Source organism: Salmo trutta, unplaced genomic scaffold, assembly GCF_901001165.1.
Source record: "Salmo trutta unplaced genomic scaffold, fSalTru1.1, whole genome shotgun sequence".
Lineage (NCBI taxonomy): Eukaryota > Metazoa > Chordata > Actinopteri > Salmoniformes > Salmonidae > Salmo > Salmo trutta.
In genome coordinates this window covers 36,198-59,719 of record NW_021823063.1, presented here as the reverse complement: position 1 = coordinate 59,719, position 23,522 = coordinate 36,198, and the positions used below count along the sequence as shown (strand labels likewise).

At 51.3% G+C, this 23,522-nt stretch overlaps 12 non-coding genes and 1 pseudogene across 12 annotated transcripts; all 13 read left to right on the top strand.

Annotated features, from left to right (window-relative positions):
• Positions 1-1,216: 1,216 nt before the first annotated feature.
• On the top strand, positions 1,217-1,410 carry LOC115188659 (U2 spliceosomal RNA). Its single transcript, XR_003876570.1, has one exon. It is a non-coding gene; the product is annotated as a U2 spliceosomal RNA (small nuclear RNA).
• A 905-nt stretch (positions 1,411-2,315) lies between these two features.
• Positions 2,316-2,433, top strand: LOC115188674 (U5 spliceosomal RNA). Its single transcript, XR_003876584.1, has one exon. It is a non-coding gene; the product is annotated as a U5 spliceosomal RNA (small nuclear RNA).
• Positions 2,434-4,900: 2,467 nt separating this feature from the next.
• On the top strand, positions 4,901-5,087 carry LOC115188658 (U2 spliceosomal RNA). The gene has a single exon (XR_003876569.1). It is a non-coding gene; the product is annotated as a U2 spliceosomal RNA (small nuclear RNA).
• Positions 5,088-5,998: 911 nt separating this feature from the next.
• On the top strand, positions 5,999-6,115 carry LOC115188673 (U5 spliceosomal RNA). Its single transcript, XR_003876583.1, has one exon. It is a non-coding gene; the product is annotated as a U5 spliceosomal RNA (small nuclear RNA).
• Positions 6,116-8,488: 2,373 nt separating this feature from the next.
• Positions 8,489-8,671, top strand: LOC115188651 (U2 spliceosomal RNA). Its single transcript, XR_003876566.1, has one exon. It is a non-coding gene; the product is annotated as a U2 spliceosomal RNA (small nuclear RNA).
• Positions 8,672-9,558: 887 nt separating this feature from the next.
• On the top strand, positions 9,559-9,675 carry LOC115188672 (U5 spliceosomal RNA). The gene has a single exon (XR_003876582.1). It is a non-coding gene; the product is annotated as a U5 spliceosomal RNA (small nuclear RNA).
• Positions 9,676-11,943: 2,268 nt separating this feature from the next.
• On the top strand, positions 11,944-12,121 carry LOC115188676 (uncharacterized; annotated as a pseudogene).
• Positions 12,122-13,035: 914 nt separating this feature from the next.
• LOC115188671 (U5 spliceosomal RNA) lies at positions 13,036-13,152 on the top strand. The gene has a single exon (XR_003876581.1). It is a non-coding gene; the product is annotated as a U5 spliceosomal RNA (small nuclear RNA).
• Positions 13,153-15,579: 2,427 nt separating this feature from the next.
• Positions 15,580-15,765, top strand: LOC115188654 (U2 spliceosomal RNA). The gene has a single exon (XR_003876568.1). It is a non-coding gene; the product is annotated as a U2 spliceosomal RNA (small nuclear RNA).
• A 907-nt stretch (positions 15,766-16,672) lies between these two features.
• On the top strand, positions 16,673-16,789 carry LOC115188670 (U5 spliceosomal RNA). The gene has a single exon (XR_003876580.1). It is a non-coding gene; the product is annotated as a U5 spliceosomal RNA (small nuclear RNA).
• A 2,359-nt stretch (positions 16,790-19,148) lies between these two features.
• LOC115188653 (U2 spliceosomal RNA) lies at positions 19,149-19,330 on the top strand. Its single transcript, XR_003876567.1, has one exon. It is a non-coding gene; the product is annotated as a U2 spliceosomal RNA (small nuclear RNA).
• A 943-nt stretch (positions 19,331-20,273) lies between these two features.
• On the top strand, positions 20,274-20,390 carry LOC115188669 (U5 spliceosomal RNA). The gene has a single exon (XR_003876579.1). It is a non-coding gene; the product is annotated as a U5 spliceosomal RNA (small nuclear RNA).
• Positions 20,391-22,811: 2,421 nt separating this feature from the next.
• Positions 22,812-23,010, top strand: LOC115188675 (U2 spliceosomal RNA). The gene has a single exon (XR_003876585.1). It is a non-coding gene; the product is annotated as a U2 spliceosomal RNA (small nuclear RNA).
• The last annotated feature ends 512 nt before the right edge of the window (positions 23,011-23,522 follow it).

Sequence of the window (23,522 nt, the reverse complement as noted above, 5' to 3'; positions counted from 1 at the left end):
TCCTCGCCTCGTGCAGCACAAGAAATGTAGTATTGTGGATCTGCGGAGCACGGGGCGGGGACTGTGACGCGCCGAAGGCAATGTCACGGGTGTGTGGCATGCTGACGCCCTGTGGCGTGAATGCCCGGCGCTCAGAGGTCATACGCGTCTGCAGCTGGGGGGGAGCGAGAGCCGGGGTGGGGGAAGAAGAGGAGGGGACAAAGAAGCAAGAACGGGCACAGAGGAAAGGGACACACGGCGGGAGAAGGAGGAAAGAGAGACAGCAGGAGCAGAAGAGGAGAGGGAAGAAATGGACATAGTGGAACCGGAAGGGAAGGAGGCTGAAAGAGAGGAGGAGCAGGAGGCTGAAAGAGAGGAGGACCAGGAGGATGAGGAGAGAAGGTGCTGGGAGGAGAGGTTGAAGGAGAGGAGGAGCGGAGGCAGAAGGAGAAAGGAGCAGGAGGAGGAAGGAGACATGAGAGTGGAGGGGCAAGAGAAGAAGGCGGTGGAGAGGAAAGAGATGGAGAAGGAAACAGAGAGGGAGGAGATTGAGAAGACGGCGGTGGAGAAGAAGGAGATAGAAAGTAAGGAGACAGAGAAGGTAACGAGAGCGAAGGATTGGGTGAACACTGGAATGGGAGGAATTAAAAGTCGCAAGATGTGGAAGAGATATGAAAATCTTTTGCCGGCTACTAAACATTACAGGAAGTCAAAGAGGAAGGAGAGCTTGAGGGGGAGGTGTGGAGAAAGAGGGGGGGGAGGCAGATCAGGGGGGGGGGGGGGGGGAGGTTGCAGGACCCTCGTGGGCTCCCTCTTCCTTCTCCTTTATACCCCTGTCTGAACTGGACCTCACAGGAATGGGCCCAGGATTGGGCGAGTGAGGTAGGCTTAAGCTCCCTGTTTAGGGGCATGGGGTCCCCGGGCCGGAGTCGGGAGGAGGGGGAGTGGTAGATTTGAGTGGGGGGCACGAGGCACAGAGTGTGGGTGTGCCGGGTAGTGGTGTTGTTTCCAAGGGGAGAGGGGATGGTGGCCGACGGTGGAGCGTCAGGAGTGGAGGAGGCGGCCCCGTCGGTCGGGAGTATAGGGTGAGTGGTTTTTTGGTTATTTTTTATATGGGTATGGGTTTTGGGTTTGGTTATTGATGAATAGTTTTTGGAAATGTCTATTTCGTGTTTATTGGAATTTGTGTTTGAATTATTGAGTGATGGAAAATTTTGGTTGGTTTTGAACGTAATAAATATATTTTCTAAAAAAAAAAAAAAAAAAAAAAAAAAATCTGTTCTTATCAGTTTAATATCTGGATATGTCCCCCATCGGGGGACTACATATTAAATGGATTGTTCGAACAGGGAGTCGGAAATGGGGCTTTGCTCCATCCGCTCACGCATCGACCCGGTATTGCAGTACCTCCGGGAACGGTTTGCAACACTTCTCTCTCATTGTCAAGGAAAAAGAAATACACAAAGCTATGTAAAACAGCTAGCAGAAGAAGAGAAGGAATGAAAAAAGAAGAATCATCCAAACTGAAACAAGGGCGAAGCCCCCTTCATGGGGTCCCCCGTTTTCCCGCCATTTTACTTTAAAAAAAAAAAAAAAAAAAAAAAACATTGGCCAGGATTGTGTGTGTGTGTGTGTGTGTCTGTGTGTCTGTGTGTGTCTCTGTCTGTGTGTGTGTGTGGTGTGTGTGTGTCTGTGTGTGTCTGTGTGTGTGTGTGTGTGTGTGTCTCTGTGTGTGTGTGTGTGTGTGTTGTGTCTGTGTGTGTGTGTGTCCTCTGTCTGTGTGTGGTGTGTGTCTGTGTGTGTTGTGTGTGTGTTGTCTCTGTGTGTGTGTGTGTGTGTGTCTCTGTGTGTGTGTGTCTGTGTGTCTGTCTCTGTTTTTGACTCCCCCCAAAAAATACAATCAACTTCACCAGGATTGTCTGTCTTCTGTCTGTCTGTCTGTCTGTCTGTTCTGTCTGTCTCCTGTTTTGACCCCCCCCAAAAATACAATCACTTCACCAGGATTGTCTGTCTGTCTGTCTGTCTGTCTGTCTGTCTGTCTGTCTGTCTGTCTCTGTTTTTGACCCCCCCAAAAATACAATCACTTCACCAGGATGGTCTGTCTGTCTGTCTGTCTGTCTGTCTGTCTGTCTGTCTGTCTGTCTGTCTGTCTGTCTGCTGTCTGTGTTTTTTGACCCCCCAAAAAAATACAATCACTTCACCAGGATTGTCTGTCCTGTCTGTGAATTTTTACCCACAGCCCTCAAACTTGGAAGAGTGGGTTCGGGAACCACCCGCGGGCACCCGGCCTAGAGTGCACAGTGTGTGTCTCGGGCCCCGACCTCTGACTTCCATACGACCTCTGGTTTCTCTTCATTACGCACAAGCCTTTCGCCTTTTACTAAAGACTTCCGTGGAGAGGAACACTTACGAGTTCAACATATTTTTTGGAAGGGCTTTGCTTCTGGCAGAGCCCGGTATCTTGTTTCAAGAGAAATTGACAGAGATGACGCCGAGACTTTTTGCTCAGGCGTTGACTTGAAGCCGGCTGACCGACCGACCGACCGGCGTATTTTTCCACTCAAAGTAGTCGCTCGGGCAATTGAGTTCAAGCCCGACGACGACTGACGTGTTTTCCGGGCTTTGAACAAATAGTCGCACTAGGCTTAATTAAGAGCTAGTGACTTAAAGACGCATTAGCGACTTGTTAAAAAAAACACCCCGCCTGTCACCAGGGAAGCGTCGGGTGGGGAGGAGACAACTTTTTGCCAAACCGCTGAGGTCTGCCGAGACCCCCGGGGGCCCGGCGGGTGCAGGGGTCAATTTGTGGGTTATCGCTTCTCGGCCTTTTGGCTCAGATCAAGCTTGGTACCGAGGTGCCCCAGAGCCCGCTGAGCCAAAAGGTCGAAGGAAGGCAGGAGGGAGGAAAGTTTATTGTTTTTGAGTTGCTTCTTTTGAGGAGAGCTTTATTTTTTGAAAAGGCATGGAGGGAAATGAGCGGAGCAGGTCGGTTCCCGGTTGTCGGATTGGCCAACACGTTGAGATTCGTGTGGAAGGACAAAACGGTGGAGCAATTGGGGAGGGAGACATTCGGGGAGAACTATCTTGATGGGTGCGCTCAAGATTGGAGTAAAGGATGTCTTCTGCCTCCAGGGGAATCCAATAGAGGAGGTTTCGATTGTGACTCTGTACACAGAAAAAACAGCATGAGGACACGATGCAGAAGGCAAGAGAATTGGAGAAAGTGAAGCCTATGTGCTACTATGCAGTAAAGAACCTGGCGAAGACAAATTTTAGAGTGGTGACGGTTACGATGTATAACCCATACGTGAAAGAAGAAGAGGTAAGGGACCTTCCTGGGGAAGTATATGGATAACATCTCCTCAGGAAGGCTCCTCAAGGATTCACTCGGGTTTTGGACTGGGAGGAGAGGATATCAAGCTCTTCTCAGGGAAGACCCAAAAGGCCTGGGAGGCTACCTCCATCCGCCGGCGATGTTCTCCCTGGGGGCTGACAGGGGGACGTTGTATTATGCACGTCAGCCCCCGTTCTGCAGGCGTTGTATGGCCTATGGTCATATCCTCGCCTCGTGCAGCACAAAGAAGTGTAGGTATTGTGGATCTACGGAGCACGAGGCGAGGGACTGTGACGCGCCGAAGGCATGTCACGGGTGTGGCATGCTGACGCACCTGTGGCGTGAATGCCCGGCGCGTCAGAGGTCATACGCGTCTGCAGCGGGGGGGGGAGCGAGAGCCGGGGATGGGGGTAGGAGGGACCAAGGACTGAGTACTGGACCAGAGGGAGCGGACACACGGGTGGAAGAGGAGGAGAAAACGGAAGCGGGAGGAGAAAAAGAAGACAACAGCATAGTGGAAACGGAAGGGCAGGAGACTGAAGGAGAGAAGGAGGAGGAAGGAGACAGGAGAGTGGAGGGGCCAGAGAAGACGGCGGTGGAGAGGAAGGAGACGGAGAAGGCAACAGAGAGGAAGGAGACTGGGAAGAAGGAGGTGGAGAAGAGAGAGACAGAAAGGAAGGAGACAGGGAAGAAGGGTGGTAGAGACAGAAAGGAAGGAGACAGGGAAGAAGGGGGTGGAGAAGAAAGAGACAGAAAGGAAGGAGACAGGGAAGAAGGTGGTGGAGAAGAAAGCGACAGAAAGGGAGGAGACAGAGAAGGCAGAGGTGGCGGGACCAGTAGGAGAAGGAGTGAAGGAGTGGGGGGATAGTAAAGAGGTGAGATCACGGGTGGAGGAACTTAGGAAGATGGTGGGGGGGCTGACGGACACTGTGAAGGAAGCGAGGGGTGGGCTGGCGGATAATATGACCGAAGCGAGGGGGGGGGGCTGTCGGACGCGGATAGGGATGTTCCCTGGCTGCGCCCTCCACCGATAAAGAGGCCAAAGAAGTGGGAGCGCCCGGACAGTAGGAGGAGGAAGGGTGGTAAAAGGGGGGTGGGGGAAGGGCAGGGGGGAGAGGTTGCAGGGCCCTCGTGGGCTCCCTCTTCTTCGTGTTCCTTTACACCCCTAGCAGAGCTGGACCTACCAGGCATGGCCCAGGAATGGGGGATGGAGGAAGGGGCAAGCTTCCTGTTTGGGGGCATGGGATGCTCGGGCCGGAGCCCGGAGGAGGGTGGGGTGGTGGATTTGAGTGGGGGGCACAAGGCACAGAGTGTGGGTGTGCAGGAAATTGGTGTTGTTTCTAGGGGAGAAGGGATGGTGGCCGACGGAGGAGCGTCAGGAGTGGAGGAGGCGTCCCCGTCGGTCGGGGGTATAGGGTGAGTTTCGTTGGGTATTTAATGTGGGTATGTGTTTTGGTTTGTAGGTGGGAAGGGGAGGGAAGACGAGTTTTGGTTTGGGGTTTTAGTGTTTGTGTTGAAGTTAAAAATGCCTAGTTATGATTTTTGATTGATACATGGTTTTGTAATGAAAGGCATTGAACGTAATAAATATATTTTGTAAAAAAAAAAAAAAAAAAAAAATCTGTTCTTATCAGTTTAATATCTGATATGTCCCCCATCGGGGGACTACATATTAAATGGATTTTTCGAACAGGGAGTCGGAAATGGGGCTTGCTCCATCCGCTCCACGCATCGACCCCGGTATTGCAGTACCTCCGGGAACGGTGCAACACTTCTCTCTCATTGTCAAGGAAAAAGAAATACACAAAGCTATGTAAAACAGCTAGCAGAAGAAGAGAAGGAATGAAAAAAGAAGAATCATCCAAACTGAAACAAGGGCGAAGCCCCCTTCATGGGGTCCCCCGTTTTCCCGCCATTTTACTTTAAAAAAAAAAAAAAAAAAAAAAACATTGGCCAGGATTGTGTGTGTGTGTGTGTGTGTGTCTGTGTGTCTGTGTGTGTCTCTGTCTGTGTGTGTGTGTGTGTGTGTGTGTGTCTGTGTGTGTCTGTGTGTGTGTGTGTGTGTGTCTCTGTGTGTGTGTGTGTGTGTGTGTGTCTGTGTGTGTGTGTGTCTCTGTCTGTGTGTGTGTGTGTCTGTGTGTGTGTGTGTGTGTGTGGTCTCTGTGTGTGTGTGTGTGTGTGTCTCTGTGTGTGTGTGTCTGTCTGTCTGTCTCTGTTTTTGACCCCCCCAAAAAATACAATCACTTCACCAGGATTGTCTGTCTGTCTGTCTGTCTGTCTGTCTGTCTGTCTGTCTGTCTGTCTGTCTGTCTGTCTGTCTCTGTTTTTGACCCCCCCCCAAAAAATACAATCACTTCACCAGGATTGTCTGTCTGTCTGTCTGTCTGTCTGTCTGTCTGTCTGTCTCTGTTTTTGACCCCCCCCAAAAAATACAATCACTTCACCAGGATTGTCTGTCTGTCTGTCTGTCTGTCTGTCTGTCTGTCTGTCTGTCTGTCTGTCTGTCTGTCTGTCTGTGTTTTTGACCCCCCCAAAAAATACAATCACTTCACCAGGATTGTCTGTCTGTCTGTGAATTTTTACCCACAGCCCTCAAACTTGGAAGAGTGGGTTCGGGAACCACCCGCGGGCACCCGGCCTAGAGTGCACAGTGTGTGTCTCGGGCCCCGACCTCTGACTTCCATACGACTCTGGTTTCTCTTCATTACGCACAAGCCTTTCGCCTTTTACTAAAGACTTCCGTGGAGAGGAACACTTACGAGTTCAACATATTTTTGGAAGGGCTTTGCTTCTGGCAGAGCCCGGTATCTTGTTTCAAGAGAAATTGACAGAGATGACGCCGAGACTTTTTGCTCAGGCGTTTGACTTGAAGCCGGCTGACCGACCGACCGACCGGCGTATTTTTCCACTCAAAGTAGTCGCTCGGGCAATTGAGTTCAAGCCCGACGACGACTGACGTGTTTTCCGGGCTTTGAACAAATAGTCGCACTAGGCTTAAAGAGCTAGTGACTTAAAGACGCATTAGCGACTTGTTAAAAAAAACACCCGCCTGTCACCAGGGAAGCGTCGGGTGGGGAGGAGACAACTTTTGCCAAACCGCTGAGGTCTGCCGAGACCCCCGGGGGCCCGGCGGGTGCAGGGGTCAATTTGTGGGTTATCGCTTCTCGGCCTTTTGGCTCAGATCAAGCTTGGTACCGAGGTGCCCCAAAGCCCGCTGAGCCAGAAGGTCGAAGGAAGGCAGGAGGGAGGAAAGTTTATTGTTTTGGTTTGTTTCACGGACGGTTTAATTTGCCTCTCTTTTCAGTTTTTTTCTGTTTTGAAGAGAGCGAGGGCTGAGTAGAGTGCGCCAAGCTCCTTGCGGAGATGGCGCAAAGTCCTTCAGGGAGGCCGGTCCCTAGGACAGGCCAGGCAAATACGATACGCTTTGCTTGGAGGGAGAAGACGATGGAGCCGTTTGACAGAGATGCATTTGGGAGGAACATTGTGATTGGAATCCTGGGACTGAAGGTGGAGGATGTGTTCTGCCTACAAGACAATCCATTGGAAGGAGCGTATGAGTTGGTACTGTACACAGAAGGGAAGCACGATGACATTTTGAGAAAAGTGAGAGAAGTGGAAGCGGAGAGGCCGATGTCGCTCTACGTTGTAACCAGCTTGGCGAGGAGTAATTTCCGGGTTGTAAATGTAAATATTTACAACCCTTACGTTAAAGATGAGGAGGTGAGGGCCTTTCTGGGGAGATACATGGATAGTGTCTCCTCAGGAAGGCACCTCAAAGATTCCCTGGGCTTTTGGACTGGGAGGAGGGGGTTCCAGGCCCTCCTAAGAGAGGACCCAGAAGGATTGGGTGGATACCTCCATCCTCCGGCGATGTTCTCCCTGGGGGCTGACAGGGGGACGTTGCATTATGCCCGTCAGCCTCCGTTCTGCAGGCGTTGTATGGCCTACGGTCACATCCTCGCCTCGTGTAGCACAAGGAAGTGCAGGTATTGTGGATCTGCGGAGCACGGGGCGAGGGACTGTGACGCGCCGAAGGCATGTCACGGGTGTGGCATGTTGACGCACCTGTGGCGTGAATGCCCGGCGCGTCACCGGTCATACGCGTCTGCAGCTGGGGGGGGAGCGAGAGCCGGGGATGGGGGAAGAAGAGGAGGGGACAGAGAGCCAGGAACAGGCACGGAGGAGAGGGACGCACGGCGGGAGGAGAAGGAAAGAGCGACAGCAGGAGCAGAAGAGGAAAAGGAAGAAATGGACATAGTGGAACCGGAAAGGAAGGAGGCTGAAAGAGAGGAGGAGCAGGAGGCTGAAAGAGAGGAGGACCAGGAGGATGAAGGAGAGAAGGTGCTGGGAGGAGAGGTTGAAGGAGAGGAGGAGCAGGAGGCAGAAGGAGAAAAGGAGCAGGAGGAGGAAGGAGACATGAGAGTGGAGGGGCAAGAGAAGAAGGCGGTGGAGAGGAAGGAGATGGAGAAGGAAACAGAGAGGGAGGAGATTGAGAAGACGGCGGTGGAGAAGAAGGAGATAGAAAGTAAGGAGACAGAGAAGGTAACGAGAGCGAAGGATTGGGTGAACACTGGAATGGGAGGAATAAAAAGTCGCAAGATGTGGAAGAGATATGAAAATCTTTTGCCGGCAACTAAACATTACAGGAAGTCAAAGAGGAAGGAGAGCTTGAGGGGGAGGTGTGGAGAAAGAGGGGGGGAGGCAGATCAGGGGGGAGGGGAGGGGGAGGTTGCAGGACCCTCGTGGGCTCCCTCTTCCTTCTCCTTTATACCCCTGTCTGAACTGGACCTCACAGGAATGGCCCAGGATTGGGCGAGTGAGGGAGGCTTAAGCTCCCTGTTTAGGGGCATGGGGTCCCCGGGCCGGAGTCGGGAGGAGGGGGGAGTGGTAGATTTGAGTGGGGGGCACGAGGCACAGAGTGTGGGTGTGCCGGGTAGTGGTGTTGTTTCAAGGGGAGAGGGGATGGTGGCCGACGGTGGAGCGTCAGGAGTGGAGGAGGCGTCCCCGTCGGTCGGGAGTATAGGGTGAGTGTTTTTTTGGTTATTTTTATATGGGTATGGGTTTTGGGTTTGGTTATTGATGAATAGTTTTGAAATGTCTATTTTCGTGTTTATTGGAATTTGTGTTTGAATTTATTGAGTGGTGGAAAATTTTGGTTGGTTTTGAACGTAATAAATATATTTTCTATAAAAAAAAAAAAAAAAATCTGTTCTTATCAGTTTAATATCTGATATGTCCCCCATCGGGGGACTACATATTAAATGGATTTTTCGAACAGGGAGTCGGAAATGGGGCTTGCTCCATCCGCTCCACGCATCGACCCGGTATTGCAGTACCTCCGGGAACGGTGCAACACTTCTCTCTCATTGTCAAGGAAAAAGAAATACACAAAGCTATGTAAAACAGCTAGCAGAAGAAGAGAAGGAATGAAAAAAGAAGAATCATCCAAACTGAAACAAGGGCGAAGCCCCCTTCATGGGGTCCCCCGTTTTCCCGCCATTTTACTTTAAAAAAAAAAAAAAAAAAAAAAACATTGGCCAGGATTGTGTGTGTGTGTGTGTGTGTCTGTGTGTCTGTGTGTGTCTCTGTCTGTGTGTGTGTGTGTGTGTGTGTGTGTCTGTGTGTGTCTGTGTGTGTGTGTGTGTGTGTCTCTGTGTGTGTGTGTGTGTGTGTGTGTCTGTGTGTGTGTGTGTCTCTGTCTGTGTGTGTGTGTGTCTGTGTGTGTGTGTGTGTGTGTGTCTCTGTGTGTGTGTGTGTGTGTGTCTCTGTGTGTGTGTGTCTGTCTGTCTGTCTCTGTTTTTGACCCCCCCAAAAAATACAATCACTTCACCAGGATTGTCTGTCTGTCTGTCTGTCTGTCTGTCTGTCTGTCTGTCTGTCTGTCTGTCTGTCTGTCTCTGTTTTTGACCCCCCCCAAAAAATACAATCACTTCACCAGGATTGTCTGTCTGTCTGTCTGTCTGTCTGTCTGTCTGTCTGTCTCTGTTTTTGACCCCCCCCAAAAAATACAATCACTTCACCAGGATTGTCTGTCTGTCTGTCTGTCTGTCTGTCTGTCTGTCTGTCTGTCTGTCTGTGTTTTTGACCCCCCCAAAAAATACAATCACTTCACCAGGATTGTCTGTCTGTCTGTGAATTTTTACCCACAGCCCTCAAACTTGGAAGAGTGGGTTCGGGAACCACCCGCGGGCACCCGGCCTAGAGTGCACAGTGTGTGTCTCGGGCCCCGACCTCTGACTTCCATACGACTCTGGTTTCTCTTCATTACGCACAAGCCTTTCGCCTTTTACTAAAGACTTCCGTGGAGAGGAACACTTACGAGTTCAACATATTTTTGGAAGGGCTTTGCTTCTGGCAGAGCCCGGTATCTTGTTTCAAGAGAAATTGACAGAGATGACGCCGAGACTTTTTGCTCAGGCGTTTGACTTGAAGCCGGCTGACCGACCGACCGACCGGCGTATTTTTCCACTCAAAGTAGTCGCTCGGGCAATTGAGTTCAAGCCCGACGACGACTGACGTGTTTTCCGGGCTTTGAACAAATAGTCGCACTAGGCTTAAAGAGCTAGTGACTTAAAGACGCATTAGCGACTTGTTAAAAAAAACACCCGCCTGTCACCAGGGAAGCGTCGGGTGGGGAGGAGACAACTTTTGCCAAACCGCTGAGGTCTGCCGAGACCCCCGGGGGCCCGGCGGGTGCAGGGGTCAATTTGTGGGTTATCGCTTCTCGGCCTTTTGGCTCAGATCAAGCTTGGTACCGAGGTGCCCCAAAGCCCGCTGAGCCAGAAGGTCGAAGGAAGGCAGGAGGGAGGAAAGTTTGTTGTTTTTGAGTGGTATTTTTTGAAGAGAGCTTTCTTTATTGAAAAACATGGAGGAGAACATCAAGAGCAGGTCTGTTCCGGGGGTCGGTTTGGCCAACACAGCAAGATTTGCGTGGAAGGATTTGGAGGTGGAGCAATTCGGGAGGGAGACTTTCGGAAGAACCATCCTGATGGGGATGCTCAAGCTTGGTGTAAAGGATGTCTTCTGCCTCCAGGGGAATCCATTAGAGGGAGCCTTCGACGTCACGTTCTATACGGAGAAGCAACACGAGGAGACGATGCGGAAGGTGAGGGAATTAGAGAAAGAAAGACCTATGTGTCACTATGCAGTGACAAGCTTGGCGAAGACCAATTTTAGAGTAGTGACTGTTACTATGTACAATCCACACGTGAAAGACGAAGAGGTGAGGACCTTCCTGGGGAGGTATATGGACAACATCTCCTCAGGAAGGCTCCTTAAGGACTCCCTCGGGTTTTGGACTGGGAAGAGAGGGTATCAGGCCCTTCTTAGAGAAGACCCAAAAGGTCTGGGAGGCTACCTCCATCCTCCGGCTATGTTCTCCCTGGGGGCTGACCGGGGGACGTTGTATTATGCCCGTCAGCCCCCGTTCTGCAGGCGTTGTATGGCCTATGGTCATATCCTCGCCTCGTGCAGCACAAAGAAGTGTAGGTATTGTGGATCTACAGAGCACGGGGCGGGGGACTGTGACGCGCCGAGGGCATGTCACGGGTGTGGCTTGCTGACGCACCTGTGGCGTGAATGCCCGGCGCGTCAGAGGTCATACGCGTCTGCAGCTGGGGGGGGAGCGAGAGCCGGGGATGGGGGAAGAAGAGGAGGGGAACAAGAAAGAAGGAGAGGCACGGAGGAAAAGGACATACAGCGGGAGGAGAAGGAAAGAACGGCAGCAGGAGAAGAGGGAGAGAAAGAAATGGATTTGGTGGAACCAGAAGGGAAGGAGACTGAAAGAGAGGAGGAGCAGGAGGCGGAAAGAGAGGAGGAGCAGGCAGATGAAGGAGAGAAGGAGCAGGAGGAGGAAGGAGAAAAGAGAGTGGAGGGGACAGAGAAGACGGTGGTGGAGAAGAAGGAGATGGAGAAGGAAACAGAGAGGGAGGAGATTGAGAAGACGGCGGTGGAGAAGAAGGAGATAGAAAGGATGGAGACAGAGAAGGCAGCGGGAGTGAAGGATTGGGGGGACACTGAAATGAGGGAAGAGGGAAGGAGTAGGGATTGGAAGGCTTGGAAGACATATGAAAACTTGTTGCCGGCTACTAAGCCAGGAAAAAAAAATCAAAAAGGAAGGAGAGCGTGAGGGGGAGGGTTGGAGAAAGAGGGGGGGGAGGCAGATCAGGGGGGGGGGGGAGGGGGAGGTTGCGGGGCCCTCGTGGGCCCCCTCTTCCATCTCCTTTACACCCCTGTCTGATCTGGACTTCTCAGGTATGGCCCAGGATTGGGCGAGTGAGGGAGGGTTAAGCTCCCTGTTTAGGGGCATGGGGTCCCCGGGCCGGAGTCGGGAGGGAGGGGGGGTGGTGGATTTGAGTGGGGGGCACAAGGAACAGAGGGTGGGTGTGCCGGGTAGTGTGTTTGTTTCCAGGGGAGAGGGGATGGCGGCCGACGGGGGAGCGTCAGGAGGGGAGGAGGCGTCCCCGTCGGTCGGGAGTATAGGGTGAGTGTTTTTTGGTTATTTTTATATGGGTATGGGTTTTGGGTTGGTTAGTGATGAATAGTTTTGAAATGTCTATTTTTGTGTTTATTGGAATTTGTGTTTGAATTTATTGAGTGGTAAAAATTTTGGTTGGTTTTGAACGTAATAAATATATTTTCTAAAAAAAAAAAAAATCTGTTCTTATCAGTTTAATATCTGATATGTCCCCCATCGGGGGACTACATATTAAATGGATTTTTCGAACAGGGAGTCGGAAATGGGGCTTGCTCCATCCGCTCCACGCATCGACCCGGTATTGCAGTACCTCCGGGAACGGTGCAACACTTCTCTCTCATTGTCAAGGAAAAAGAAATACACAAAGCTATGTAAAACAGCTAGCAGAAGAAGAGAAGGAATGAAAAAAGAAGAATCATCCAAACTGAAACAAGGGCGAAGCCCCCTTCATGGGGTCCCCCGTTTTCCCGCCATTTTACTTTAAAAAAAAAAAAAAAAAAAAAAAACATTGGCCAGGATTGTGTGTGTGTGTGTGTGTGTCTGTGTGTCTGTGTGTGTCTCTGTCTGTGTGTGTGTGTGTGTGTGTGTGTGTCTGTGTGTGTCTGTGTGTGTGTGTGTGTGTGTCTCTGTGTGTGTGTGTGTGTGTGTGTGTCTGTGTGTGTGTGTGTCTCTGTCTGTGTGTGTGTGTGTCTGTGTGTGTGTGTGTGTGTGTGTCTCTGTGTGTGTGTGTGTGTGTCTCTGTGTGTGTGTGTCTGTCTGTCTGTCTCTGTTTTTGACCCCCCCAAAAAATACAATCACTTCACCAGGATTGTCTGTCTGTCTGTCTGTCTGTCTGTCTGTCTGTCTGTCTGTCTGTCTGTCTGTCTCTGTTTTTGACCCCCCCCAAAAAATACAATCACTTCACCAGGATTGTCTGTCTGTCTGTCTGTCTGTCTGTCTGTCTGTCTGTCTGTCTGTCTGTCTCTGTTTTTGACCCCCCCCAAAAAATACAATCACTTCACCAGGATTGTCTGTCTGTCTGTCTGTCTGTCTGTCTGTCTGTCTGTCTGTCTGTCTGTCTGTCTGTCTGTCTGTCTGTGTTTTTGACCCCCCCAAAAAATACAATCACTTCACCAGGATTGTCTGTCTGTCTGTGAATTTTTACCCACAGCCCTCAAACTTGGAAGAGTGGGTTCGGGAACCACCCGCGGGCACCCGGCCTAGAGTGCACAGTGTGTGTCTCGGGCCCCGACCTCTGACTTCCATACGACTCTGGTTTCTCTTCATTACGCACAAGCCTTTCGCCTTTTACTAAAGACTTCCGTGGAGAGGAACACTTACGAGTTCAACATATTTTTGGAAGGGCTTTGCTTCTGGCAGAGCCCGGTATCTTGTTTCAAGAGAAATTGACAGAGATGACGCCGAGACTTTTTGCTCAGGCGTTTGACTTGAAGCCGGCTGACCGACCGACCGACCGGCGTATTTTTCCACTCAAAGTAGTCGCTCGGGCAATTGAGTTCAAGCCCGACGACGACTGACGTGTTTTCCGGGCTTTGAACAAATAGTCGCACTAGGCTTAAAGAGCTAGTGACTTAAAGACGCATTAGCGACTTGTTAAAAAAAACACCCGCCTGTCACCAGGGAAGCGTCGGGTGGGGAGGAGACAACTTTTGCCAAACCGCTGAGGTCTGCCGAGACCCCCGGGGGCCCGGCGGGTGCAGGGGTCAATTTGTGGGTTATCGCTTCTCGGCCTTTTGGCTCAGATCAAGCTTGGTACCGAGGTGCCCCAGAGCTCGCTGAGTCAAAAGGTCGGAGATAGGAGGGCGATAGGTTTTTGGGCGAGACAGAGTTCTTTTTTGCCAAGGCGTTTTTGGTTTTTTCCAGAGGCTTCCATTTGGAGAGCTGTTTTTTTCCTTGTGTGGACGTGTGTTTTTTTTTCCTTTTGGAAATGGCGCGTACCAGTAATAACAAGGCGGTACCAGGAATTGGATTGTCCAATACTGTGAGGTTTGCATGGAGGGACAAAGATTTGGAGCCATTTGGAAGAGAGAAGTTCGGAAGGACCATATTGATGGGGATATTGAATCTGGAGGTAAAGGATGTTTTATGCTTCCAAGATAATCCAATGGAGGGGGCATTTGATGTGACTTTTTATAGTGAAGGGAAGCATGAAGAAATTTTGATGAAGACAAAAGAAGGGAGTAAGGCATTTCCCATGTGCCATTATGAAGTGACCAACTTGGCGAGAAGTAGTTTTCGATTGGTAACTGTGACCATGTACAATCCCCATGTGACTGACGAAGAGGTGAGGGCCTTTCTGGGCAGATACATGGACAATGTTTCCTCAGCGAGGCGCCTCAGGGACTCCCTGGGATTCTGGAACGGGAGGAGAGGGTTCCAGGCCCTTCTCAGGGAGGACCCAAGGGGATTGGGTGGGTACCTACATCCCCCAGCGATGTTCTCCCTGGGGGCTGACAGGGGGACGTTACATTATGCCCGTCGGCCTCCATTTTGCAGGCGCTGTATGGCCTATGGTCATACCCTTGCCTCGTGTAGTACAAGGATTTGCAGGTTCTGTGGGTCGAGCGGGCACGAGGCAAGGGATTGTGACGAGCCAAAGGCTTGCCACGGGTGTGGCTCGGTTACACACCTGTGGCGGAGGTGCCCGGCTCGTCACGGGTCATACGCGTCTGCGGCTGGAGGGGGAGCAGGTGCGGGGGATGTGGGAAGTAGAGGAAGAGGAGCGGACATGGGATCTGGAACAGGAACATCACGAAAAGAGGAGGAAAAGGTACCGGGAGGAGCGGGGGAAGGAGAGGAGGAGCAGGTGGAGAAGGTGCTGGGAAGAGAGGGAGAGGTTGAAGGAGAGGAGGAGCAGGCGGCTGAAGGAGAGAAGGAGCAGGAGGAGGAAGGAGACATGAGAGTGGAGGGGCCAGAGAAGACGGCGGTGGAGAGGAAGGAGACGGAGAAGGCAACAGAGAGGGAGGAGACTGGGAAGACGGTGGTGGAAAAGAAAGAGACAGAAAGGAAGGAGACAGAGAAAGAAGTGGTGGCGGGACCAGAAGGAGAGGGAGTGAAGGAGTGGGGGGACAGTAAAGAGGTGAGATCACGGGTAGAGGAGCTGAGGGAGATGGTGGGGGGGCTGACGGACACTGTGAAGGAAGCGAGGGGTGAGCTGGCGGACAATATGAACGAAGCGAGGGGGGGACTGACGGACGCAGACAGAGATGTTCCCTGGCTGCGCCCTCCACCGATAAAGAGACCTAAGAAGTGGGAGCAAAAGGGCAGCAGGAGGAGGAAGGATGGTAGGGGGGGGGCAGGGCAGGGTGGAGAGGATGCGGGGCCCTCGTGGGCTCCCTCTCCTTCATGCTCTTTTACACCCCTGGCTGAGCTGGACCTTCCAAGCATTGCCCAGGGGTGGGGGATGGCGGAAGGGGTTAACTTTTTGTTTGAGGGCATGGGGTGCTCAGGCCAGAGCCAGGAGGGCAGGGTGATAGACTTAAGTGGGGGGCACAAGACACAGTGTTCGCTTGTGCCAGGCACTGATTCTGTAAATAGAGGAGAGGGGATGGTGGCCGACGGCGGAGCGTCAGGAGTGGAGGAGGCGTCCCCGTCGGTCGGGAGGATAGGGTGAGTTTATTTTGATTTTTTTGTTGTTAGTATGGGTTTTGGTTTATAGGTGAGAAGGAGAGGGAAGATGTTTCCCTGGGTCTTTGTTTTAGGGTTTTTGGTTTGTGTTACAATTAAAAATGCCTAGTTATGATTTTGATTGGATACATGGTTTTGTATTGAACGGCATAGAAAGTAATAAATAATTTTTGTAAAAAAAAAAAAAAAAAAAAAATCTGTTCTTATCAGTTTAATATCTGATATGTCCCCCATCGGGGGACTACATATTAAATGGATTTTTCGAACAGGGAGTCGGAAATGGGGCTTGCTCCATCCGCTCCACGCATCGACCCGGTATTGCAGTACCTCCGGGAACGGTGCAACACTTCTCTCTCATTGTCAAGGAAAAAGAAATACACAAAGCTATGTAAAACAGCTAGCAGAAGAAGAGAAGGAATGAAAAAAGAAGAATCATCCAAACTGAAACAAGGGCGAAGCCCCCTTCATGGGGTCCCCCGTTTTCCCGCCATTTTACTTTAAAAAAATAAAAATAAAAAAAAAAAAAAACATTGGCCAGGATTGTGTGTGTGTGTGTGTGTGTCTGTGTGTCTGTGTGTGTCTCTGTCTGTGTGTGTGTGTGTGTGTGTGTGTGTCTGTGTGTGTCTGTGTGTGTGTGTGTGTGTGTCTCTGTGTGTGTGTGTGTGTGTGTGTGTGTCTGTGTGTGTGTGTGTCTCTGTCTGTGTGTGTGTGTGTCTGTGTGTGTGTGTGTGTGTGTGTCTCTGTGTGTGTGTGTGTGTGTGTCTCTGTGTGTGTGTGTCTGTCTGTCTGTCTCTGTTTTTGACCCCCCCAAAAAATACAATCACTTCACCAGGATTGTCTGTCTGTCTGTCTGTCTGTCTGTCTGTCTGTCTGTCTGTCTGTCTCTGTTTTTGACCCCCCCCAAAAAATACAATCACTTCACCAGGATTGTCTGTCTGTCTGTCTGTCTGTCTGTCTGTCTGTCTGTCTGTCTGTCTGTCTCTGTTTTTGACCCCCCCCAAAAAATACAATCACTTCACCAGGATTGTCTGTCTGTCTGTCTGTCTGTCTGTCTGTCTGTCTGTCTGTCTGTCTGTCTGTCTGTCTGTGTTTTTGACCCCCCCAAAAAATACAATCACTTCACCAGGATTGTCTGTCTGTCTGTGAATTTTTACCCACAGCCCTCAAACTTGGAAGAGTGGGTTCGGGAACCACCCGCGGGCACCCGGCCTAGAGTGCACAGTGTGTGTCTCGGGCCCCGACCTCTGACTTCCATACGACTCTGGTTTCTCTTCATTACGCACAAGCCTTTCGCCTTTTACTAAAGACTTCCGTGGAGAGGAACACTTACGAGTTCAACATATTTTTGGAAGGGCTTTGCTTCTGGCAGAGCCCGGTATCTTGTTTCAAGAGAAATTGACAGAGATGACGCCGAGACTTTTTGCTCAGGCGTTTGACTTGAAGCCGGCTGACCGACCGACCGACCGGCGTATTTTTCCACTCAAAGTAGTCGCTCGGGCAATTGAGTTCAAGCCCGACGACGACTGACGTGTTTTCCGGGCTTTGAACAAATAGTCGCACTAGGCTTAAAGAGCTAGTGACTTAAAGACGCATTAGCGACTTGTTAAAAAAAACACCCGCCTGTCACCAGGGAAGCGTCGGGTGGGGAGGAGACAACTTTTGCCAAACCGCTGAGGTCTGCCGAGACCCCCGGGGGCCCGGCGGGTGCAGGGGTCAATTTGTGGGTTATCGCTTCTCGGCCTTTTGGCTCAGATCAAGCTTGGTACCGAGGTGCCCCAGAGCTCGCTGAGTCAAAAGGTCGGAGATAGGAGGGCGATAGGGTTTTTTGGGCGGAGAAAATTCCCGGTTTGGAAAGTTTTTTTTTGTTTCTACTCGGTTTTCTTTTTGAAGGCTGGAGATTATTGAGGAGGCAATTCTTCCGGAGAAGATGGCTCGGAAGATACCATCAGCATCGGTCCCTGGAATCGGGCTGGCCAATACAGTGCGTTTTACATGGAAGGAGAAGGACATGGAGCCTTTCGGGAGGGAAACCTTTGGAAGGAACCTGCTAATGGGGGTGCTCCAACTGAAGGTAGAAGATGTCTTTTGCCTCCATGACAACCCGTTGGAGGGAGCTTTTGAGGTCACGCTGCATACGGAGGGAAAACATGAGGAGATAATGCAGAAAGTGAGAAGAGTGGAGAAGGAGAGGCCCATGTGTCACTATGCCGTAACAAATCTGGCAAGGAACAAATTTAGAGTTGTGACCATTAACATGTATAACCCACATGTAAAGGAAGAGGATGTGAGGGCCTTCCTGGGGAGATTTATGAACAACATCTCCTCAGCAAGGCTCCTCAAGGACACGCTCGGGTTTTGGACGGGGAGGAGAAGCTACCAGGCTCTCCTTCGAGAAGACCCAAAAGGTCTGGGGGGCTACCTCCATCCTCCGGCTATGTTCTCCCTGGGGGCTGACCGGGGGACATTGCATTATGCCCGTCAGCCTCCGTTCTGCAGGCGTTGTATGGCCTATGGTCATATCCTCGCCTCGTGCAGCACAAAGAAATGTAGGTATTGTGGATCTGCGGAGCACGGGGCGGGGGACTGTGACGCGCCGAGGGCATGTCACGGGTGTGGCATGCTAACACACCTGTGGCGTGAATGCCCGGCGCGTCACCGGTCATACGCGTCTGCAGCTGGGGGGGGAGCGAGAGCCGGGGATGGGGGAAGAAGAGGAGGGGACAGAGAGCCAGGAACAGGCACGGAGAAAAGGGACGCACGGCAGGAGGAGAAGGAAAGAGCGACAGCAGGAGCAGAAGAGGAAAAGGAAGAAATGGACATAGTGGAACCGGAAGGGAAGGAGGCTGAAAGAGAGGAGGAGCAGGAGGCTGAAAGAGGGGAGGACCAGGAGGATGAAGGAGAGAAGGTGCTGGGAGGAGAGGTTGAAGGAGAGGAGGAGCAGGAGGCAGAAGGAGAGAAGGAGCAGGAGGTGGAAGGAGACATGAGAGTGGAGGGGCAAGAGAAGAAGGAGGTGGAGAGGAAGGTGATGGAGAAGGAAACAGAGAGGGAGGAGATTGAGAAGACGGCGGTGGAGAAGAAGGAGATAGAAAGAAAGGAGACAGAGAAGGTAACGAGAGCGAAGGATTGGGTGAACACTGAAATGGGGGGAATTAAAAGTCGTAAGATATGGAAGAGGTATGAAAACCTTTTGCCGGCTACTAAACATTACAGGAGGTCGAAGAGGAAGGAGAGCTTGAGGGGGAGGTGTGGAGAAAGAGGGGGGGAGGCAGATCAGGGGGGAGGGGAGGGGGAGGTTGCAGGACCCTCGTGGGCTCCCTCTTCCTTCTCCTTTATACCCCTGTCTGAACTGGACCTCACAGGAATGGCCCAGGATTGGGCGAGTGAGGGAGGCTTAAGCTCCCTGTTTAGGGGCATGGGGTCCCCGGGCCGGAGTCGGGAGGAGGGGGGAGTGGTAGATTTGAGTGGGGGGCACGAGGCACAGAGTGTGGGTGTGCCGGGTAGTGGTGTTGTTTCCAGGGGAGAGGGGATGGTGGCCGACGGTGGAGCGTCAGGAGTGGAGGAGGCGTCCCCGTCGGTCGGGAGTAAAGGGTGAGTGTTTTTTGGGTTATTTGATATGGGTTTTGGGCTTGGTTATTGGTGAATAGTTTTGAAATGTCTATTTTTGTGTTTATTGGGATTTGTGTTTGAATTTTTTGATTTGTGGAAAATTTTGCTTGGTTTGGAACGTAATAAATATATTTTGTAAAAAAAAAAAAAAAAAATCTGTTCTTATCAGTTTAATATCTGATATGTCCCCCATCGGGGGACTACATATTAAATGGATTTTTCGAACAGGGAGTCGGAAATGGGGCTTGCTCCATCCGCTCCACGCATCGACCCGGTATTGCAGTACCTCCGGGAACGGTGCAACACTTCTCTCTCATTGTCAAGGAAAAAGAAATACACAAAGCTATGTAAAACAGCTAGCAGAAGAAGAGAAGGAATGAAAAAAGAAGAATCATCCAAACTGAAACAAGGGCGAAGCCCCCTTCATGGGGTCCCCCGTTTTCCCGCCATTTTACTTTAAAAAAAAAAAAAAAAAAAAAAAAAAAAAAACATTGGCCAGGATTGTGTGTGTGTGTGTGTGTGTCTGTGTGTCTGTGTGTGTCTCTGTCTGTGTGTGTGTGTGTGTGTGTGTGTGTCTGTGTGTGTCTGTGTGTGTGTGTGTGTGTGTCTCTGTGTGTGTGTGTGTGTGTGTGTGTCTGTGTGTGTGTGTGTCTCTGTCTGTGTGTGTGTGTGTCTGTGTGTGTGTGTGTGTGTGTGTCTCTGTGTGTGTGTGTGTGTGTGTCTCTGTGTGTGTGTGTCTGTCTGTCTGTCTCTGTTTTTGACCCCCCCAAAAAATACAATCACTTCACCAGGATTGTCTGTCTGTCTGTCTGTCTGTCTGTCTGTCTGTCTGTCTGTCTGTCTGTCTGTCTGTCTGTCTGTCTGTCTCTGTTTTTGACCCCCCCCAAAAAATACAATCACTTCACCAGGATTGTCTGTCTGTCTGTCTGTCTGTCTGTCTGTCTGTCTGTCTGTCTGTCTGTCTGTCTCTGTTTTTGACCCCCCCCAAAAAATACAATCACTTCACCAGGATTGTCTGTCTGTCTGTCTGTCTGTCTGTCTGTCTGTCTGTCTGTCTGTCTGTCTGTCTGTCTGTCTGTCTGTGTTTTTGACCCCCCCAAAAAATACAATCACTTCACCAGGATTGTCTGTCTGTCTGTGAATTTTTACCCACAGCCCTCAAACTTGGAAGAGTGGGTTCGGGAACCACCCGCGGGCACCCGGCCTAGAGTGCACAGTGTGTGTCTCGGGCCCCGACCTCTGACTTCCATACGACTCTGGTTTCTCTTCATTACGCACAAGCCTTTCGCCTTTTACTAAAGACTTCCGTGGAGAGGAACACTTACGAGTTCAACATATTTTTGGAAGGGCTTTGCTTCTGGCAGAGCCCGGTATCTTGTTTCAAGAGAAATTGACAGAGATGACGCCGAGACTTTTTGCTCAGGCGTTTGACTTGAAGCCGGCTGACCGACCGACCGACCGGCGTATTTTTCCACTCAAAGTAGTCGCTCGGGCAATTGAGTTCAAGCCCGACGACGACTGACGTGTTTTCCGGGCTTTGAACAAATAGTCGCACTAGGCTTAAAGAGCTAGTGACTTAAAGACGCATTAGCGACTTGTTAAAAAAAACACCCGCCTGTCACCAGGGAAGCGTCGGGTGGGGAGGAGACAACTTTTGCCAAACCGCTGAGGTCTGCCGAGACCCCCGGGGGCCCGGCGGGTGCAGGGGTCAATTTGTGGGTTATCGCTTCTCGGCCTTTTGGCTCAGATCAAGCTTGGTACCGAGGTGCCCCAGAGCCCGCTGAGCCAAAAGGTCGAAGGAAGGCAGGAGGGAGGAAAGTTTATTGTTTTTGAGTTGCTTCTTTTGAGGAGAGCTTTATTTTTTGAAAGGCATGGAGGGAAATGAGCGGAGCAGGTCGGTTCCGGTTGTCGGATTGGCCAACACGTTGAGATTCGTGTGGAAGGACAAAACGGTGGAGCAATTTGGGAGGGAGACATTCGGGAGAACTATCTTGATGGGTGCGCTCAAGATTGGAGTAAAGGATGTCTTCTGCCTCCAGGGGAATCCAATAGAGGGAGGTTTCGATGTGACTCTGTACACAGAAAAACAGCATGAGGACACGATGCAGAAGGCAAGAGAATTGGAGAAAGTGAAGCCTATGTGCTACTATGCAGTAAAGAACCTGGCGAAGACAAATTTTAGAGTGGTGACGGTTACGATGTATAACCCATACGTGAAAGAAGAAGAGGTAAGGACCTTCCTGGGGAAGTATATGGATAACATCTCCTCAGGAAGGCTCCTCAAGGATTCACTCGGGTTTTGGACTGGGAGGAGAGGATATCAAGCTCTTCTCAGGGAAGACCCAAAAGGCCTGGGAGGCTACCTCCATCCGCCGGCGATGTTCTCCCTGGGGGCTGACAGGGGGACGTTGTATTATGCACGTCAGCCCCCGTTCTGCAGGCGTTGTATGGCCTATGGTCATATCCTCGCCTCGTGCAGCACAAAGAAGTGTAGGTATTGTGGATCTACGGAGCACGAGGCGAGGGACTGTGACGCGCCGAAGGCATGTCACGGGTGTGGCATGCTGACGCACCTGTGGCGTGAATGCCCGGCGCGTCAGAGGTCATACGCGTCTGCAGCGGGGGGGGGAGCGAGAGCCGGGGATGGGGGTAGGAGGGACCAAGGACTGAGTACTGGACCAGAGGGAGCGGACACACGGGTGGAAGAGGAGGAGAAAACGGAAGCGGGAGGAGAAAAAGAAGACAACAGCATAGTGGAAACGGAAGGGCAGGAGACTGAAGGAGAGAAGGAGGAGGAAGGAGACAGGAGAGTGGAGGGGCCAGAGAAGACGGCGGTGGAGAGGAAGGAGACGGAGAAGGCAACAGAGAGGAAGGAGACTGGGAAGAAGGAGGTGGAGAAGAGAGAGACAGAAAGGAAGGAGACAGGGAAGAAGGTGGTAGAGACAGAAAGGAAGGAGACAGGGAAGAAGGGGGTGGAGAAGAAAGAGACAGAAAGGAAGGAGACAGGGAAGAAGGTGGTGGAGAAGAAAGCGACAGAAAGGGAGGAGACAGAGAAGGCAGAGGTGGCGGGACCAGTAGGAGAAGGAGTGAAGGAGTGGGGGGATAGTAAAGAGGTGAGATCACGGGTGGAGGAACTTAGGAAGATGGTGGGGGGGCTGACGGACACTGTGAAGGAAGCGAGGGGTGGGCTGGCGGATAATATGACCGAAGCGAGGGGGGGGCTGTCGGACGCGGATAGGGATGTTCCCTGGCTGCGCCCTCCACCGATAAAGAGGCCAAAGAAGTGGGAGCGCCCGGACAGTAGGAGGAGGAAGGGTGGTAAAAGGGGGGTGGGGGAAGGGCAGGGGGAGAGGTTGCAGGGCCCTCGTGGGCTCCCTCTTCTTCGTGTTCCTTTACACCCCTAGCAGAGCTGGACCTACCAGGCATGGCCCAGGAATGGGGGATGGAGGAAGGGGCAAGCTTCCTGTTTGGGGGCATGGGATGCTCGGGCCGGAGCCCGGAGGAGGGTGGGGTGGTGGATTTGAGTGGGGGGCACAAGGCACAGAGTGTGGGTGTGCAGGAAATTGGTGTTGTTTCTAGGGGAGAAGGGATGGTGGCCGACGGAGGAGCGTCAGGAGTGGAGGAGGCGTCCCCGTCGGTCGGGGGTATAGGGTGAGTTTCGTTGGGTATTTAATGTGGGTATGTGTTTTGGTTTGTAGGTGGGAAGGGGAGGGAAGACGAGTTTTTGGTTTGGGGTTTTAGTGTTTGTGTTGAAGTTAAAAATGCCTAGTTATGATTTTTGATTGATACATGGTTTTGTAATGAAAGGCATTGAACGTAATAAATATATTTTGTATCTGTTCTTATCAGTTTAATATCTGATATGTCCCCCATCGGGGGACTACATATTAAATGGATTTTTCGAACAGGGAGTCGGAAATGGGGCTTGCTCCATCCGCTCCACGCATCGACCCGGTATTGCAGTACCTCCGGGAACGGTGCAACACTTCTCTCTCATTGTCAAGGAAAAAGAAATACACAAAGCTATGTAAAACAGCTAGCAGAAGAAGAGAAGGAATGAAAAAAGAAGAATCATCCAAACTGAAACAAGGGCGAAGCCCCCTTCATGGGGTCCCCCGTTTTCCCGCCATTTTACTTTAAAAAAAATAAAATAAAAAAAAACATTGGCCAGGATTGTGTGTGTGTGTGTGTGTGTCTGTGTGTCTGTGTGTGTCTCTGTCTGTGTGTGTGTGTGTGTGTGTGTCTGTGTGTGTCTGTGTGTGTGTGTGTGTGTGTCTCTGTGTGTGTGTGTGTGTGTGTGTCTGTGTGTGTGTGTGTCTCTGTCTGTGTGTGTGTGTGTCTGTGTGTGTGTGTGTGTGTGTGTCTCTGTGTGTGTGTGTGTGTGTGTCTCTGTGTGTGTGTGTCTGTCTGTCTGTCTCTGTTTTTGACCCCCCCAAAAAATACAATCACTTCACCAGGATTGTCTGTCTGTCTGTCTGTCTGTCTGTCTGTCTGTCTGTC